Raw genomic sequence first — 16072 nt, 5'->3', positions numbered from 1 at the left:
CATGACTCTCATTTCCTTGATCGTATCTCGGAACGTCATCTTTATTTGGAAAGCTTGTTCCAAAGGATTTGGGAAGAGCATTGTAAGATTCAGACATCTACAAAACGGGAAAAAATTCAAGTTATGTTGATTAGAATTCTTGATGTAACACCCAAATGAAACATCAAGCTAGGATCCAACACAATACTCAACAACCTAGAAGAGGGATGCCGTAATCTAGTTGCAAAATATTTGAAGGTAGGTAAATGACGATTTACCAATTTCCACCATGAAAAACGAAAAGGAAGATTAAGTTTTAAATGAATTGAAACACCTAGATCTTTTGAGATTCATTGAACTTTTCAATGGCATGTTTAATCTCGATTATGCCCTACTATTTGTGACTGGGATGCCGAGGATCACAAACAAGGTGTGAATAACCATACGACTCACGTGGTGCACCCAATGCTACTATCACCTAATCAATGTGCCGGTTAGCCACACACACTCCATTGATCTATGACAAACATCGAGTCACCCTTCGCTACCAATGTCATCCCCAAATTAGTGTGCCGGTTAACCACACACGCTCCACTAACGTTTGACAAAGCATACAATTTCACATTTTTCCTAAAGTAACTATGATTTGGGAATTTGAAAAAGCATTTAGTTACTTTGTACTTCATTATACTTATAATGGAAGGTTTCCGTCCTATCCTACCCGTTCGGCTAACGACCCTCCACTAGTCAAGAGTGCGGTGGGTAAGAGTGGATACCCATTCAATCGCCATTTTATAGGCAATTTCCTTAAACACCCCTTATAGACCAGCTTCGTGAATGAGGCCTACTAACGGTAAGACTGACCGATTACTCATACATATATAATATTAGACTTTTAATGTTATATATAGTATAGGGTGTATTTTACACTTTTAAAGGTGGTTTAATTTAGTAAATTATACTTTTAATTTAATTAAATGTAAACCAAAAACTTTATGGGTTTATTAAATCACTTTTAATTATACACTTTAATTAATTAACAAAATCATAAGGTGTGATTCGAACTTTTCAAATTACTAGAGTTTTAGAATTTAACATTTCAAAATTAAACTTATAATCAACTTTTAAATTCCAAAACTTGAGGGCAAGTTTTGAAACATTTCAAAACCTTAGGGATCAAACAACAAATAATTCAAATTAAACAATTAATTTCATAATTATCTATATTTGACCTAATCTTATTTTAGTCATTAGATAATTACCAAATAACTTTAAATAATCCATATTTATCACATAAGCAACCAATATTTAAAAGATTTGAAATTATCTATTGTTTTGGCAAGGATAAACATATAATTAAGATAAAATTCGGATTTTAACTTCATAAAACAATTTAAGCATCAAATCCAAGTCAAAACAGCAGCTAAATCCCGAAATACCCTCTGCCTGACGCACTGACTCGCCGAGTCAGACCTGGACTCGCCGAGTCCAGATACTGACTCGCCGAGTTGAGTCGGGCAGGGGCCAAAAACTCGATTTTCATCAAATAAAGCAGTTAAGCATCACATACAACTGAAACCAATCAAGGCTCTGATACCACTGATGGGTTTTAGGCATAAGAACAGTCCTATGTGCTCATACAAACCCTAATGCTTGGATCTAGGTTTCTCTATTGTACATGCTTTGAATCCAAGACTAATAAACTTAGATCTAACATGTTATAAACTGAATTAGGGTTTAGAGAATTACCTTTGATTGTTATATAGCAATAACAATTAATTCCCTGTTTGGATTGGCCTTAGAAAGCTTAGTGCCTCAAGTGTTGCACCTCTAATGGAGTCACAAACACCTTATGCAACTTGGATGAAGAGGAGAAGAAAGGAGGCTGCCCAAAAAACGACTAGAAACCCTAGAGAATTAGTTCCACACGTTTTTGGGGCCTAAGGGGTCCTTTATATACTTGTGTGGGCTGCTAGGGTTTCAGTCAAAACCCTAATGGACAGCTTAAACTCTAAGCAGCCCATGGAACCTTCTGGATAAGGCCATGGACGAAAATATGATGGGCTCCCATCATAATTTCGTTCACCCCTTGTTCCTTTAGCATTCCTTAGCCCAATAACTCAATTATCCAATAATTGCAGTCCAGTCCCCTAAATTTAATTAATCTCTTTTAGCCACAAAATTAATTCTTAATTAATTCTTGACTAATATTAATTAAACAATATGATTTCTCCTTTAATATATTATTCTCATAATATATTAATAAATCATATTTAAACCTTTCTCTCCTTAATTCATCCTACATATTGCTATGGTGAAGGCAACCCAAAAGGACCATGCTCATAATCGGGTCAAGTACATACCAAAATAGTTATGGACTTAGACACTAATCCAACAATACCATCTTTTCAGCCTCTATGCCCCCTGAGAGTTCCATAGAACACCCCCCCCCCCCCCCAAACGTGAGAAACTCCATTATTGAGAGGGTTGAAGCTTGGAAGAAAGGATTTGTGAAGAGAAGTGGGAGGGATTCGAGGATAGCATCAAGAGGGCTTGGGTATCTGGAGTCTACATCAGTTTAGGCTCATCTTTGGGCTAAGAATCTTCTGTCTTGAGCTCTTTTCCCCTTATTGTCTTCCATGAGGGTTGTTTTGGGGTTTTTGGGAGTATTTCATGAGTTATTCGGGATTGGAAGATGGATCTGAGGATGCTACCTCAGATCTGGAGTAGTGAGGATCCAAATATGCATAAAGTCCCTGTGTTTGAGCGTTTGGTGGAGTCATCTTGTCCCAAACCCTAGCCCTAGGGTGTAAAAGGCCTAGATCTCCTTGGATTCACGTAAAGTTTGCCACTTTACGTGATGGATGGCCTTAGGAAGGGTAGATCTATGGTTTGGATCATCTGCATGGCTTGGAAAGCCTCTGTATGGATTCAGACCCGGTGGTACTCAGCGAGTCACATGGGTGGACTCGGCGAGTTGCTTGAAGATAGGCTGGGACTCGACGAGTTGGAAGAACAACTCGGCGAGTTAGATGAAGATGGCCTGGAACTCGACGAGTTTGAAGAACAACTCGGCGAGTAGGTTGAAGATGGCCTTAGACTCGACGAGTCTGTTCTTGGACTCGGCGAGTCTTGTCGAAGAGTCCTAATCTTTTCTGGTTGATCCGTGAATCGGTGAGTCAAGGGATGACTCGGTGAGTTGTGTGTGAGTGGACTCAGAGTTGTTGGACTCGGCGAGTCTCGGGGTGACTCGGCGAGTTGAGTCGCGGATTGGGGAAATTCTGAGCATGGGGACTCGGCGAGTCATCGGGTTGACTCGGCGAGTAGAGTCAGTCAGGGGTTGACTTTGACTTTGACTTAGACCAAGGATTGACCAGTGGTTTCCAGGGGCATTTTGATAATTGTTGGATATTGTTTTGAGTTCAGTGCTTTGGTGGTTGTCCAGTGGTGGAGATCGTATCAGTGATCGGAGCAGCTTGGGTTATCTGTTCAGACGACAGTTTCGGGGTGAGTTATCCTCACTATATCAACAGGGTCTAAGGCACCAAGGCCGGCCCTTATCGGATTGAGATCCGGGTAGTTGTTGTTATGTTATTGCTTTGATATGTTTGCATCCTGGTAGCTAGGATGGTATATGTTAGAGACCTAGTGGAGATAGGTATCCCGAGATGTAGGGTGATGCTATGCTAGTGACCGGTTAGGTCGGTATCCTGGTTAGGATGATGATATGTTATGTGATCTGTTTGATCGGCTTGTTGACTGTGAATTGCTATATGATTGTATGTTTATGTGCACATGGTTGTTTGGACTGGAGTTGGGTTGAGGCGGGTCCTGCTTTGTGCTGTAGGCCAAGATACCCAGGGCGGACCGGTTGTCCCGAAGGCCCAGCGAGCGGTCCGGATAGGCTGTAGGCCCCAAGAGGGCGGACCAGACGTGCCGAGGCTCAGAGAGTGGACCAGGCCGACTGAAGGCCCGGTGCGGGCGGACCAGTCATACTGTAGACTCAGAGAGTGGACCAGGTGGATTGAAGGCCCGGTGCAGGCGGACCAATCACACTATAGACTCGAGGTATAAGGCTAGACTCGGAGGGTGGACCAGGTGGACTGTTGGCCGGTGCGGCGGACCAGTCCCACAGTAGACCCGAAGTGCATGGCTGTTCTGTGATCGGATATGTATGGCATGTTATGCGTGTATGGTATATGTGGTTGGTATTTTGGGGATATCTCACTAAGCTTTCGGGCTTACAGTTGTGGTTTAATGTTTTTCAGGTTCTTCGGGAGACCGTGGCAACGCGAAGGCGTGATCGTATCGCTCCTTGTGTTTATATTGTGATGAGATTCTGGGAATACTTTAATGGATTCGGGTTGTTTTTCGAAATTTTTTAAATTGGTTGAAATTTTTGGTCGTTACATATTTGTTAACTTAATTTTCATGGCTTAGAATTTACTAGAATCCTGAAAAATCATTACACAAACATCAAAACAAGAAATATATATACACAGAGAGAGAGAGAGAGAGGGAGAGAGAGAGAGAGATAAACATGTAACAAGGGTGAAGGGGTAGTTTAGACATTTACCAGATGGGACCGTACGCGTCGATTGAGTCGATATAATTCTTCACAAAACAAAAATTTCTATTCAATTTAGAGAAACTAATCAAAGCTGTTATAAGAAATAATGGAAAAGTAAGGAAATTGTAGGTGTTACACGAAAAATTAAGATATCGGGGAAGAAGAAGAAGAAGAAGAGAATGTTAAACAAGAACCCTAGGTTCACTCACAATTTGTCTCAGAGAACTGTAGTGAACTATCGATCTAAATCAAGAATGTTGCTTAATTTTTGACTGATAACTATAAAGAAGAAGAAGATGATGATGAAGACCAAGGCCTAGGGCTTTTTCTTGCTAACTGGAAGAGGCGGGGGGTTTAATTTTTGGGATTCGATAGGCGGGTGAAATCCCCCTTAAAAATGCGTGTTTCATTAAAATGTTATAAAGCGACACATTTAGACGACGCACATTTTATGAAAGGCGCCCTCCACATTTCCTTTTTTTTTCTTTTCTGACACTAATTTTAGGCATGCACAAATGCGTGTCCTCTATCCTTCAAATTTTGCAAAACTGACATTATTTTTTAGGGCGCGTAAAAATGCGCGTCCTCTATCAGCGAGTGTCATTGTTTGCACGTCATTAAAGGCATGTTTTCTAGTAGTGGATTCATATCTACTTCCAACATATGACCGACTGTGGATGGTTTGAATAACTTAGTCATTCCAGAAGAATAACCTAGTTTATTCTGGAAGTCAAAACATGCAAATTGAAACACAAGAATAATTGAATCTAACATGGTATCAAAACCTATGAACATAAATAAAACACCTTTTATTTATCACCATATGATTACACATTATTCATTGCATACTGTTTCAGCTATCAACTTTATTCTTGAATTAAAACAATAGTTGTCCCATGCTCCGAGCATGTACACTATGTTTTTCTAAACAGTAGCTTTGCCATACACCAAGTATGTACTCTATGTTTGTCTATGATCCTTACTTTGTGAAATAAACCAATTGACCAAACTTTCAATGATTCTAATTTCACACTCCCGAATTCTTATGGAAAATGAAGGAATTCCAAATTCATGCCATTTTACCGAAATCTGTTAGATTCTCAACTTATATGCAATGATTCTCTTGTAATGATTATGCACAAAGTCACAAAGATTTGACAACAAGCATTACAGAGCATTCCAAAGGAGATCAACTCCTTGGAAACATCCTTCTTGCATTAAGTTTCGTTATCTTACATAGATTTATTGAACAACTTCCACCAATGGGATCATTTCCACATTCCTTTTTTGACTATCACTTTTGAACAAGAGTTGCCTCTTTTCAGAATATGTCAATATGGTCCTTCCAACAATTAACACTATACTTCCAATTGTCCCTGAGCAACCAATCTTTGGTAAACCTTAGATTGTCCTTGACAATTGCTTAATTGTTTTAGTCATATCCAGTTCTAGACCGTTTCCCTTCTTAATGCCCCAGGCATTTGGAAAATTTTAGAAAGGATGAATATAGCACATGTAATCGATCCTATATCCGAAGCATATGGGACACGATTCATCATGTCTCACATAAAGACTAAACCAGTCTTTTGCTATAATATTTTCATTTCTATTTGCCAAGTTCTTATTCAGATTATAAAAAAGGATGTCGTAATCATAATCGAATTTTAGAACGCAAATAATGAACCCATATATAGAATTTCCTTATGTTGAGCCATTCCAACATGAAATTCATATATATTCTTGACTAAATTTGATTAAAATCTCAATCTAAGCTTTTAGAATTGAAATGAAGTATAATTTCCTCTCCCTTAATTATAGCAAAACAACTTTTTCAACCCCTGCAGCCTCACGAATTGAAACTTTTGTTTTCTATAATTAACATTGCTAACTTGCAATACTTATCATAATTGTCATGCTCCCACTAACATGATGATTATTAGCATAACATTTATGCTTCCACTAGCTTTGACATGTACTCAAATATCAGCTGGACTTCTAGAAATCAATACTTTATTGACTTTTTTACCAAAGTTCAGATTTCTGATACTAGATTGCTTTGATAAAACTTTATCAAAATCATACACCTTTCATTAGATAGCTCATAGGTGTGTCTAAACAACTTAAGAACTATGAAAAGAGATGTCGTAATCATAGTCTCAATTGTTTAGACCTTTTCCACTTCTCACAAGTCCAGGTTAGTGTGTCGGTTAACCACACACGCTCCACTAACGACTTTGAGAATGCAAATATCACAATTGCTATCTAGTTAAAATCTACTTAGTGAAAGTGTTTCCTCACCATCATTTTCATGAATCGGAGAGAAACCTTGTGACACTTAGATTTAATGGTGTATGTGTTCTTATCCATGTGAATTGTCAAAACCATAGTCACAAGACAAGGATAATGACAAATCCAAACTCATATGGACTGAACTCAATCTTAATTTCTTGCCATCTGGAAACTCAAGGGCCTGCCATTGCTTCCAAGTTGTTATGCAACCAATTGAGAACTCTAAGAACTCATATGCAAAGCCAACTTTAATTGGAATGGGCACAGAATATGTCAACACGATAGGTTATAAACCTCAAGTCGTGTGCTAGTGAAGAACTTCATGTTTTATTCTTGATTAGTTTTTGAGGCTTTCAAGACCTTTAAGACTCCCACTATCCTCTTGACATATAAGACTTACTTGCCAAATATTCAAGAGATAGTTTGGATTCTTTATCAAGACAAACACTTTACACAATTGACCTTAGTTGGTCTTTGTTTTATCCAAAACATCACAACTTGCCAATTTCAAATGTACAAGAGTAGGAAACTTTTACTCTTACATTTGACAAGTGTTTTTAAACCTTCTTTAAAACATGTCACTCAAGTTACAATCTTGGAGTATGACTCTAAGAATTGTTTTGGAATGAAATATGACTCATCTTCTTGATTTAACCACTTCAACAATTCAGAGCTCCTCTTCTTAGCTATCAGAATGCACTTAGAGGATTAATTGCGATAAGGTCTCTTAATCGTTAAGATGATCATATGACATGATGCTAAAGTGCTCTCCTATGTTTTCAGATTTGAGAAACTTTTATCCTTCTGCCTAATTTGATTCTTTCTTATTCGCTCTGCCATACATTGGAACCTTTTCCAATGTCTTAGAATTACACTTAAGCTTGTAAGTATAACCATATTTACTGAGCTTTAGTAAATTATGATGAATAATCTTATCGATCTTTTGTGGTGGACTTGACCAGTGCACAAGAATGTGTACTCGATTCTTTAGTTCTTCACTTGACTCACATATACATGTGAACAAGGAACTAGTCTTAATTTTCCAAAGATGAAAATTTCTCATTCATCATGCTATACAACTTGCATGATTCCAAGTTTCGGTCCAATTGAAACTTGGGTGATGAGGATCTTTCCTTATTTGGTAAATTTAGAGATTACTACAAATGAAAGAATAAATTTCATATTTCCACTCTTGCTATTAATGGAATCATATAATCAACAATTTTTCCTCAAATGCCATTGTAAGGATATTTTAAAATAAATAAAATCATCATTTTTCCATTTATTTTAAAAACGTTGTGTTAGGGTGCAAAGTCATGCTTGAATGTAGTGTTTTAGGCTTTCCTCTTTGTATGTGTAAATGGGTTGAGTCTTTCCTATAAGTAGGAAGTGAGTGACTCCCATTATGTAAGTGAATCCATTTGGAGTGTTAGACTAAAGAGAGAAATTGTATAAAAACCCATTTGTATAATCTTTCTAGATCTAATAAGAGCTTACAAAGATTTATTTACTCTTTGTGTTCTTGATTTTACATGATGATTCACTAGATCTTTCATATTCAGCACATGCCATCATAATCAACACCACTACAATTGGTATCAGAGTGGGTGTTCTTGATTTGATCAAGAATTGATCCTTGATGGCTATCTTGATTTGGTGATTCTTCATGTTCTTATTGATCTTCGTGATTAGAGAGTGTTTTGTGTTCTAGAAATCGAATTTTTCCTTGATTTGATCCATAATTCGACTTTCTCTCTCTAGAATACTTGTTTGTATCACTTTCTCTCACTAGAATTTGATTCATATTCACTTTCTCTCTCTAGAAAACCCAAGTTCATATCGATTGATCAAAGATGGAAGAAACAATTTGTGAAAGTTTTTTTATGGAGGATTATCCATGGTCATTTAGTTTTGAAGGAGTTCTCAATTGTTTTGTAACCGGGTATTTCAAACAAAATTCACTCATTTCTAGTATGAAGTGTGAATGTGGAAAATTCAATGGTTATCCTCTTGATCATGATCATCATAAGACGTTGCTTAATCGTTTGGTAACAACTTATCATGAAAGAAGAAAGAAGAAGAAAGATGATGAAGTAATTGAAGGAATTCGTCATGATGAATGCATATTTGGTGATAATGTTCTTGCTTCTTACCCGGATGTTCTTGATGTTCAAGAAAAAGGAGTTCACAAGTATCAGAAACCGATGATATGGTGTGTTCTTGTGATTCGTTTGAAGGAATGATTCCGTATCGGAAGCCGGTGATTCAAGAAGTTCACAAGTATCAAACTCCAAAAGATTTGATTCAAACTCAAAATCTTCATGTTGTTGAAAGTGGGTTTGTTCATGAGATCAAGTCTTCAAGATGCAAAAAGATGAGAAAGAAAAAGAAGAAGAAGATCAATTGCAAAAACAAGCGGGTTTACTCACAAAAATCGTTAAATGTTGTGAAGCCGAAATCCGTTAAGCAAATTTGGGTTCCAAAGCAACAATCTCCAAGTGTTGAATTGAATCTGAAGTCAAAACCCAAAAGTGTTGGTGGTTCTTTTGAAGATGTTCTTGGATCATTGAAGAACACGAAGAACGAGTTGTACATCTCGCATGGTGGGTGGTACAATGTTCGATTTGGAGATTTTCTAATTCCGACAAAAGAACCAAGATCTTCCAAATTTGATTCGTTCGTTGAAAATGGATCTCGATTCGTCAAAAAGGTATCACAAATTCTCAAATGGGTTCCAAAACATCCATGATTTCTATTCGTATTGAGCGTTTTTCATTTTTGATCGATTTGCTTTGTTGGATCTAATCTGATTCAATCCCATTATTGATCCAATAATTTTTTTTAGATCAAGCCCAAATTCATTGAGACTTAATTCCTTTTGATTGTGAGCCCAAAATTCAATCGAAATCTGTTTTAATTTTTGAGCCCAAACATTCGTTTACTGTTCGTGATCTGTTTGAGCCCAAATAAATGATCTGTTACTATTCACTTGATTGTGTTCATCATCAATTTAAGTCAACATTTCTGTGTTCAGACGTATTTCACTTTTCGGTTGTTCTTAGGTCAGAAACTTCGTTCTTATTTCCTCAAGTTTGTCGATCGTTTGGAATTTGTTCCTGAATCTCAACTTGTGAATCGGTTTCGTTTCCTATGATTCAAAATCGATAATGATCAAGATATGACTATGAAATTGATTTTGTTCAAACAGTGAAGCCGACTATTGAGTATTTGAGGTTCATGAAATTGTTCAAAGAAATCTCAAATTTCTGTGAAGAACAGTTGGTTGAACAAGGTTTGATCTGAAATTTGTGGTTAGATATGTCAATTTCGTGTTTCTTGATCCTTGACTTCAAAAAGTCAGTTCCAGAAAAAGTCAAACTCGATTTCTATTGTTTGAATCGTTGAATTGGAAGTTGAAATCGGTTTATACAAGTTGAACATGGGTTGTGGATGTCCAAATACTATTTGATTTGGTGTTTAATTTCGAACTTGATTTGGATCTATGTTTTTTATGACGAACACTGTGTGTTAGTTCACGTTTGGCAATTGTTTGAGATTTGGAAATTGATTGTTCGAAGATTGAATGGTTTTACAATCGATTGGGTATTGATGATTGTTTAAGTTTTGATGTCGATGATTGTACAATCGATTTCGAAGATCATCGGCATGACGAATTTGATTTCAATGTGCGAAGGGTCCGAGAATATGGAACGAGATGTCAAGAATCGTGGTTTGGAACTAACATTGTTTGTGGTCAAATTGTTGATTTGGAATCGAAGGGTCCCTGGGTTTGGCTTTAGAAGATTAGATGGGTCGATTTCTTCAAAGATTTGGGAATCGATGTTGGATAATGTTGTTAGCTGTTGATGATATGGTTGGTTGTGTGAGTTCGCAAGTTCGATTGTTGATCTATGATGTATAAAGCTGAAGAACGAAATGCGAAGATGTTACAGGAAAATGAAAATTTGATTGCTTGTGTTTGGATTGTGAATGAAATGCGAATAATAAAAATTTTGTGATTGATTTCTGTTGAGTTCGCATTTGGGTCTCAATATCAATTTCGCATATGAGGTTGTATGGATTGGGGTTAAAGATGCGAAGGTGATTAAGGTTGAAATTCAGTTCGCATTTGGTTAAATTGGGTTAAGATGCGAAGTATTTTCATCCATGGTTCTCATTCACGTTTCACGTGCGAAGAATTGAAGATGCGAAGTATTTCACTGTTAGTGAATTGGGGAAGAAGAAAGCAAATAGTTTCGAATTTGGCCCCTTATATTTTCACGAAATAGCAAAATTAGCCCAATTTCGCAAGTTTGAAGAAAATGCAGAAATTTTCAAAATGAGTACACGCAGTTTCGGATTTTTGGCAACAAATATCCAACTTCGCATATGGGTAATAAAAGCTGAGAAATTGTAGAATTTTCAGTTCTGGTCCCTGCAGTTTGTGCGAATTTACGCTTTATGCCCGGTTTTGCAAATGGGCTAGAGTTTCGCATATTTGACTGTTTTAGGCGCAACGGATCCCTGCAAATTTCAGAAAGTGACAATTTCTACCCAGTTTTTGAAAAATCTTGCAACTTTCACTCAAAAAGTCAAAAAATTTCATAAATTGGAAAATTTTTGTGGCTTTTTCGTGATTGTTTTTCCGTGCAAGATTTTTGGTGATTCGTTTTTGGTACACATCAAGGGGGAGTATTGTGAAGACTATTCCTCGGGCGCTTCTCATCCTTAGGGGGTTTTATAATCATTTTTTGATTATAAAAAGGGGGAGAATGATGGGTATTCGAAGCTTCTCGGGTTTGTCGAATATTCGTTTGCAGATTTGAAGACCGGTGTTACTTCAAGGGGGTTTGGTCTTGATCGCGCTAGCTCGTTGGAGATTGAAGTCGGACATCCAATCCTAACTTTGAGGGGGACAATGTTAGGGTGCAAAGTCATGCTTGGATGTAGTGTTTTAGGCTTTCCTCTTTGTATGTGTAAATGGGTTGAGTCTTTCCTATAAATAGGAAGTGAGTGACTCCCATTATGTAAGTGAATCCATTTGGAGTGTTAGACTAGAGAGAGAAATTGTATACAAACCCATTTGTATAATCTTTCTAGATCTAATAAGAGCTTACAAAGATTTATTTACTCCTTGTGTTCTTGATTTTACATGATGATTCAGTAGATCTTTCATATTCCACACATGCCATCATAATCAACACCACTACATGTTGCGGAAAAACTATCCTTACAATGCAAAAGAGCATGAAAACTTTGTTGTTATCTATTCCTAAGAAATATATCATAACTCTTAAGAAGTAGCTCAAGAATCCGATCTTCAAACTATGCGATAGAAATCCATCTACGCGATTAGATTTAGCATATTCTTTCTTTAAGTTTCTTCACCTTTCTTTGATTCTTAAAACATCAACATGTGACCTAGTCACATCATGTATCAAGAATCTCAGAATAGAAACTTAGCAGAGTTAGATAGTGGACTTTACCTGAAGTAGAGTCGAACTTATTGACTTTAACATCCTTAGGTAAAATTTGGCAGCTTCGCAACTAATGCCCCTTCCTTTGGCAATATAAACATATGGACCCTTTGGTAATGGTACCGGTACTATCACATACTTAGCTTTTCTCTTTACCATTTGGTCAACCGAGTTGACTATGGCCGATCCCTTTCCATTGGGAAGAGAGTGTTTTTTTTGGATTTCCAGTGTCTTCATTGTCAATATCCATAAAGTTTTAGGAAGTTGATATTAGCAAATAGATAAGATCATTAAGGTTCATTTCATATTATATTTCATAGGGGTCCCAAAGGAACTCACTATGTGACCTAGAAAGTGATTTAACATCCAACTTTCTCAAGACTTTGACACCCAACTCTCCCGGCTTGTCAATATGGGACTTCATCTCCAAGATGTGATCACACCTAGACCATGCCTTGCCAATAGGGCTTGAGTGACCTTGAACTTTGTGGGTTAGGGAGAATAATTGGAGGAGGTGGAGGAAGTGAAGTTCCAAGAGATTTGGGAGGATCATAGATGTCTGAACTAGACATCTTTTGGGAGACATTCAAGATAATTGATTAAAAGTCCTTAATATAACAACCAATATGAAATATTAAGGCTAGCACCCTACAAACTGTTTTATAACTCGGAAGAGGGATGTCGTAATCCAAGCTATAAAATATTTGAAGGTAGGTGAATGACGATTCACCAATTTCTACCAAGATAAACGAAATGTATTATTAGGTTTTAATTGGTTTTGAAACTCCTAGATTCTTTTGAGATTCATTGAACTTTTCAATGGAATGTTTCAATATCGAGTGTGCCCTTCAGGTTTTGTGACTGGGATGCCGAGGATCACAAAACAAGGTGTGAAGTAACCATGCAAATATACTTGGTACCCTTAATTATTTACCCCTTAATCGATGTGCTGGTTAACCACACACGCTCCACTGATATTATGATAAATATTAAGTTACCCTTTGCCTACCTTGTTAAGTCCAGGTTAGTGTACCGGTTAACCACAAACGCTCCACTAACGACTTAAACAAAGTGCAAAGTGTAATTTCATGGGTTAGCACCAAATTCACATTTTCCTAAGTAACTAAGATTGGGTATTAATTAGAGTTTAGTTACTTAGTATTTATCATTAATACTTTTAATGAAAGGAGAATTCTAGTCTTTGTCCTACCCGTTCGGCTAACCCTCCATTGGTCAAGGAAGCGGTGGGTGAGAGTGGACACCCATTAAACTGCCATTTTATAGACAGTAACCTTAAACCCCCCCCCCCCTTTATAGACTAGCTTCGTGAATGAGGCCTACTAACGGTAAGACTGACTTTACTCTTATACATATATATAAATATTATTAACTTATAATATTATAAAGTATAAGGGTTTAATTTTAACTTTTAAAATTCTAAGGGCTAACTTGAAATTAAAGTGTTCATAAGTGAAAAATTTTCAAATTCCAAAACTTGAGGGCAAGTTTTGAAACTATTCAAAACTAATTAATTCCCATAACTTATGTGTTTAAAGTAGTTTTAATCCAAAAACTCTTCAAGTTCCATAACCTGAGGACAAGTTATGGAAGACTTTAAACTAATAAAAGAATGTAACATTTCTTTATTTTGTAACTTATGGAATTAATTAAGGTTACACATTTTAATGATTTAATGAAGTGACTCTTGAACCTCCATAACTTGAGGACAAGACTCTTCATTTTTTGTAACCATTGCCAACTTTTATGAGTTTTATGAAACTTAAATGTGGCTTTTCATATAACTTGAGGACAAGTTACAAAAACACATTTTAGAATCAACTCTTAGATTAATTTCGATTGAAAACAACAATTTCACATAACTTCCTATTAATCTAAGCAACTCATAAGAACAAGATAATTCAAATCAAACTTTTTCATGTAATTAGTCTAAACCTTAAACTAATACAAAACATGAATCTATTGACAATTATCTTTGAAATTGGATTAGCATGAACATTACCACATCAAAAACAAGTTTATAAGTCCAAAAACAGCTTATGGTAATGTTCCTAGTCCAATTCCAGCCAAAAACCACGAAGACAAGCTGTCAGAGGCCAAAAATCGTCGAGTTCTACAGAGAACTCGTCGATTTCATGCATTAAACAATGAACTCGTCGAGTTTATTGGAAAAACTTGTCGAGTTTTCAGTCTGAACAGCTTCTTGGCTTCGAAAAATGTATTTGCATCAAGTATAAGAGAAAGCAAACCTAGGCTCTAATACCACTGATGGGTTTTGAGCATTCTAAAACTCCTAAGTGTACATGCAACCCTAAATACCTTGGATCTATGTTTTCTCTATTATACATGCAAATATGAACTTTCCAAGGTATTACCCTATCTAGCATACAATACTTGATACTTGGGTAATCAAATGGATAGAATACATACCTTCGTTTGATGTAGCTTGTCTTCATGAAGCTTAAGTGCCTAGTGCCCCAAGTGTGACACCTCAAATGGTTCACACAACACCAAATGCACATGGAATGACTTGAGAGAAATGAAACACTCCTTGAAATCGTCTAGCCCTTATACACACACTAGTGCACGATTTCTTGAGCCATGGGATTCTTTTATATGGTGGCTATTAGGGTTACACCATGTAACTCATAACTTTACCCATTCCTTATGCTCCATGGATTTTAACCTCCATGGAGTATCCATGGGTCACCCCATGGACTCAGTCCAACATAAGGAATCTTGGATCACAAGCCCACATATATAAGAATGAATGATTTACACAATCAACCCATATATTTAATTAGTCTCCATTTGATCACTTAATTAATTCCAAACTAATTCTTGATCAATACTAATTAAATAACCTTATTAATATATTAGAACTTATAATATATTAATAAACCTTAAGTGTTATTTCTCTCATTATAGTCTATCCAAATGCATGATGCCATGCAACCCAAATGGACCATGCCAGGTTGGGTCAAGTCTTACCAATTATAATTATGGACTTAGACATTAATCCAACATCAATTCCCTGATGAAAGCTAGAAAATGTTTGTCTAAAGGATGCACATCATACTTGGCATTTGTGATAAAGGCAAAGAAGGAAAAGAAGGAGATACAAAGAATACCAGTGGTGTGTGACTATCTGGAAGTCTTTCCCGAAGATCTTCCTAAATTACCCCCTGATAGACAAGTAGAGTTTCGAATAGACTTGTTTCTAGGATCAACACTAATAGCGAAAGCACCATACCTATTAGCACCGACAGAGATGAAGGAGCTTATGATGCAACTTTAGGAGTTGTTGGACAACAGTTTCATTAGACATAGTTCATCATCCTGGGGAGCTCTGGCATTATTCATAAAGAAGGATGCAAGCATGAGGATGTGCATAGACTATAGAGAGTTGAACAAGGCAACGGTAAAGAACAAGTACCCATTGCCAAGGATTGATGACGTGTTTGATCAGATGCAAGGTTCGAGCTATTTCTCAAAGATCGATCTTAGGTCATGATATCACCAGTTGAAGGTGAGAGAGCAAGATATTGAGAAGACTACATTTAGAACAAGATACGAACACTATGATTTCTTGGTTATGTCATTTGGAACAACCAATGCACCAACAACATTCATGGATTTGATGAACAGGGTTTGAAACCATTCCTCGATAAATATATGATAGTGTTCATAGATGACATTCTAATTTACTCAAAGATCCAGCGGGATCATGGCAAGCACC

This window comes from Lactuca serriola, chromosome 3 (assembly GCF_051521515.1).
Source record: "Lactuca serriola cultivar US96UC23 chromosome 3, Lser_US96UC23_V15, whole genome shotgun sequence".
Classification (NCBI taxonomy): Eukaryota; Viridiplantae; Streptophyta; class Magnoliopsida; order Asterales; family Asteraceae; genus Lactuca; species Lactuca serriola.
The sequence above is the reverse complement of the archived record's forward strand: the minus strand, read 5'-3'. Positions refer to the sequence as shown.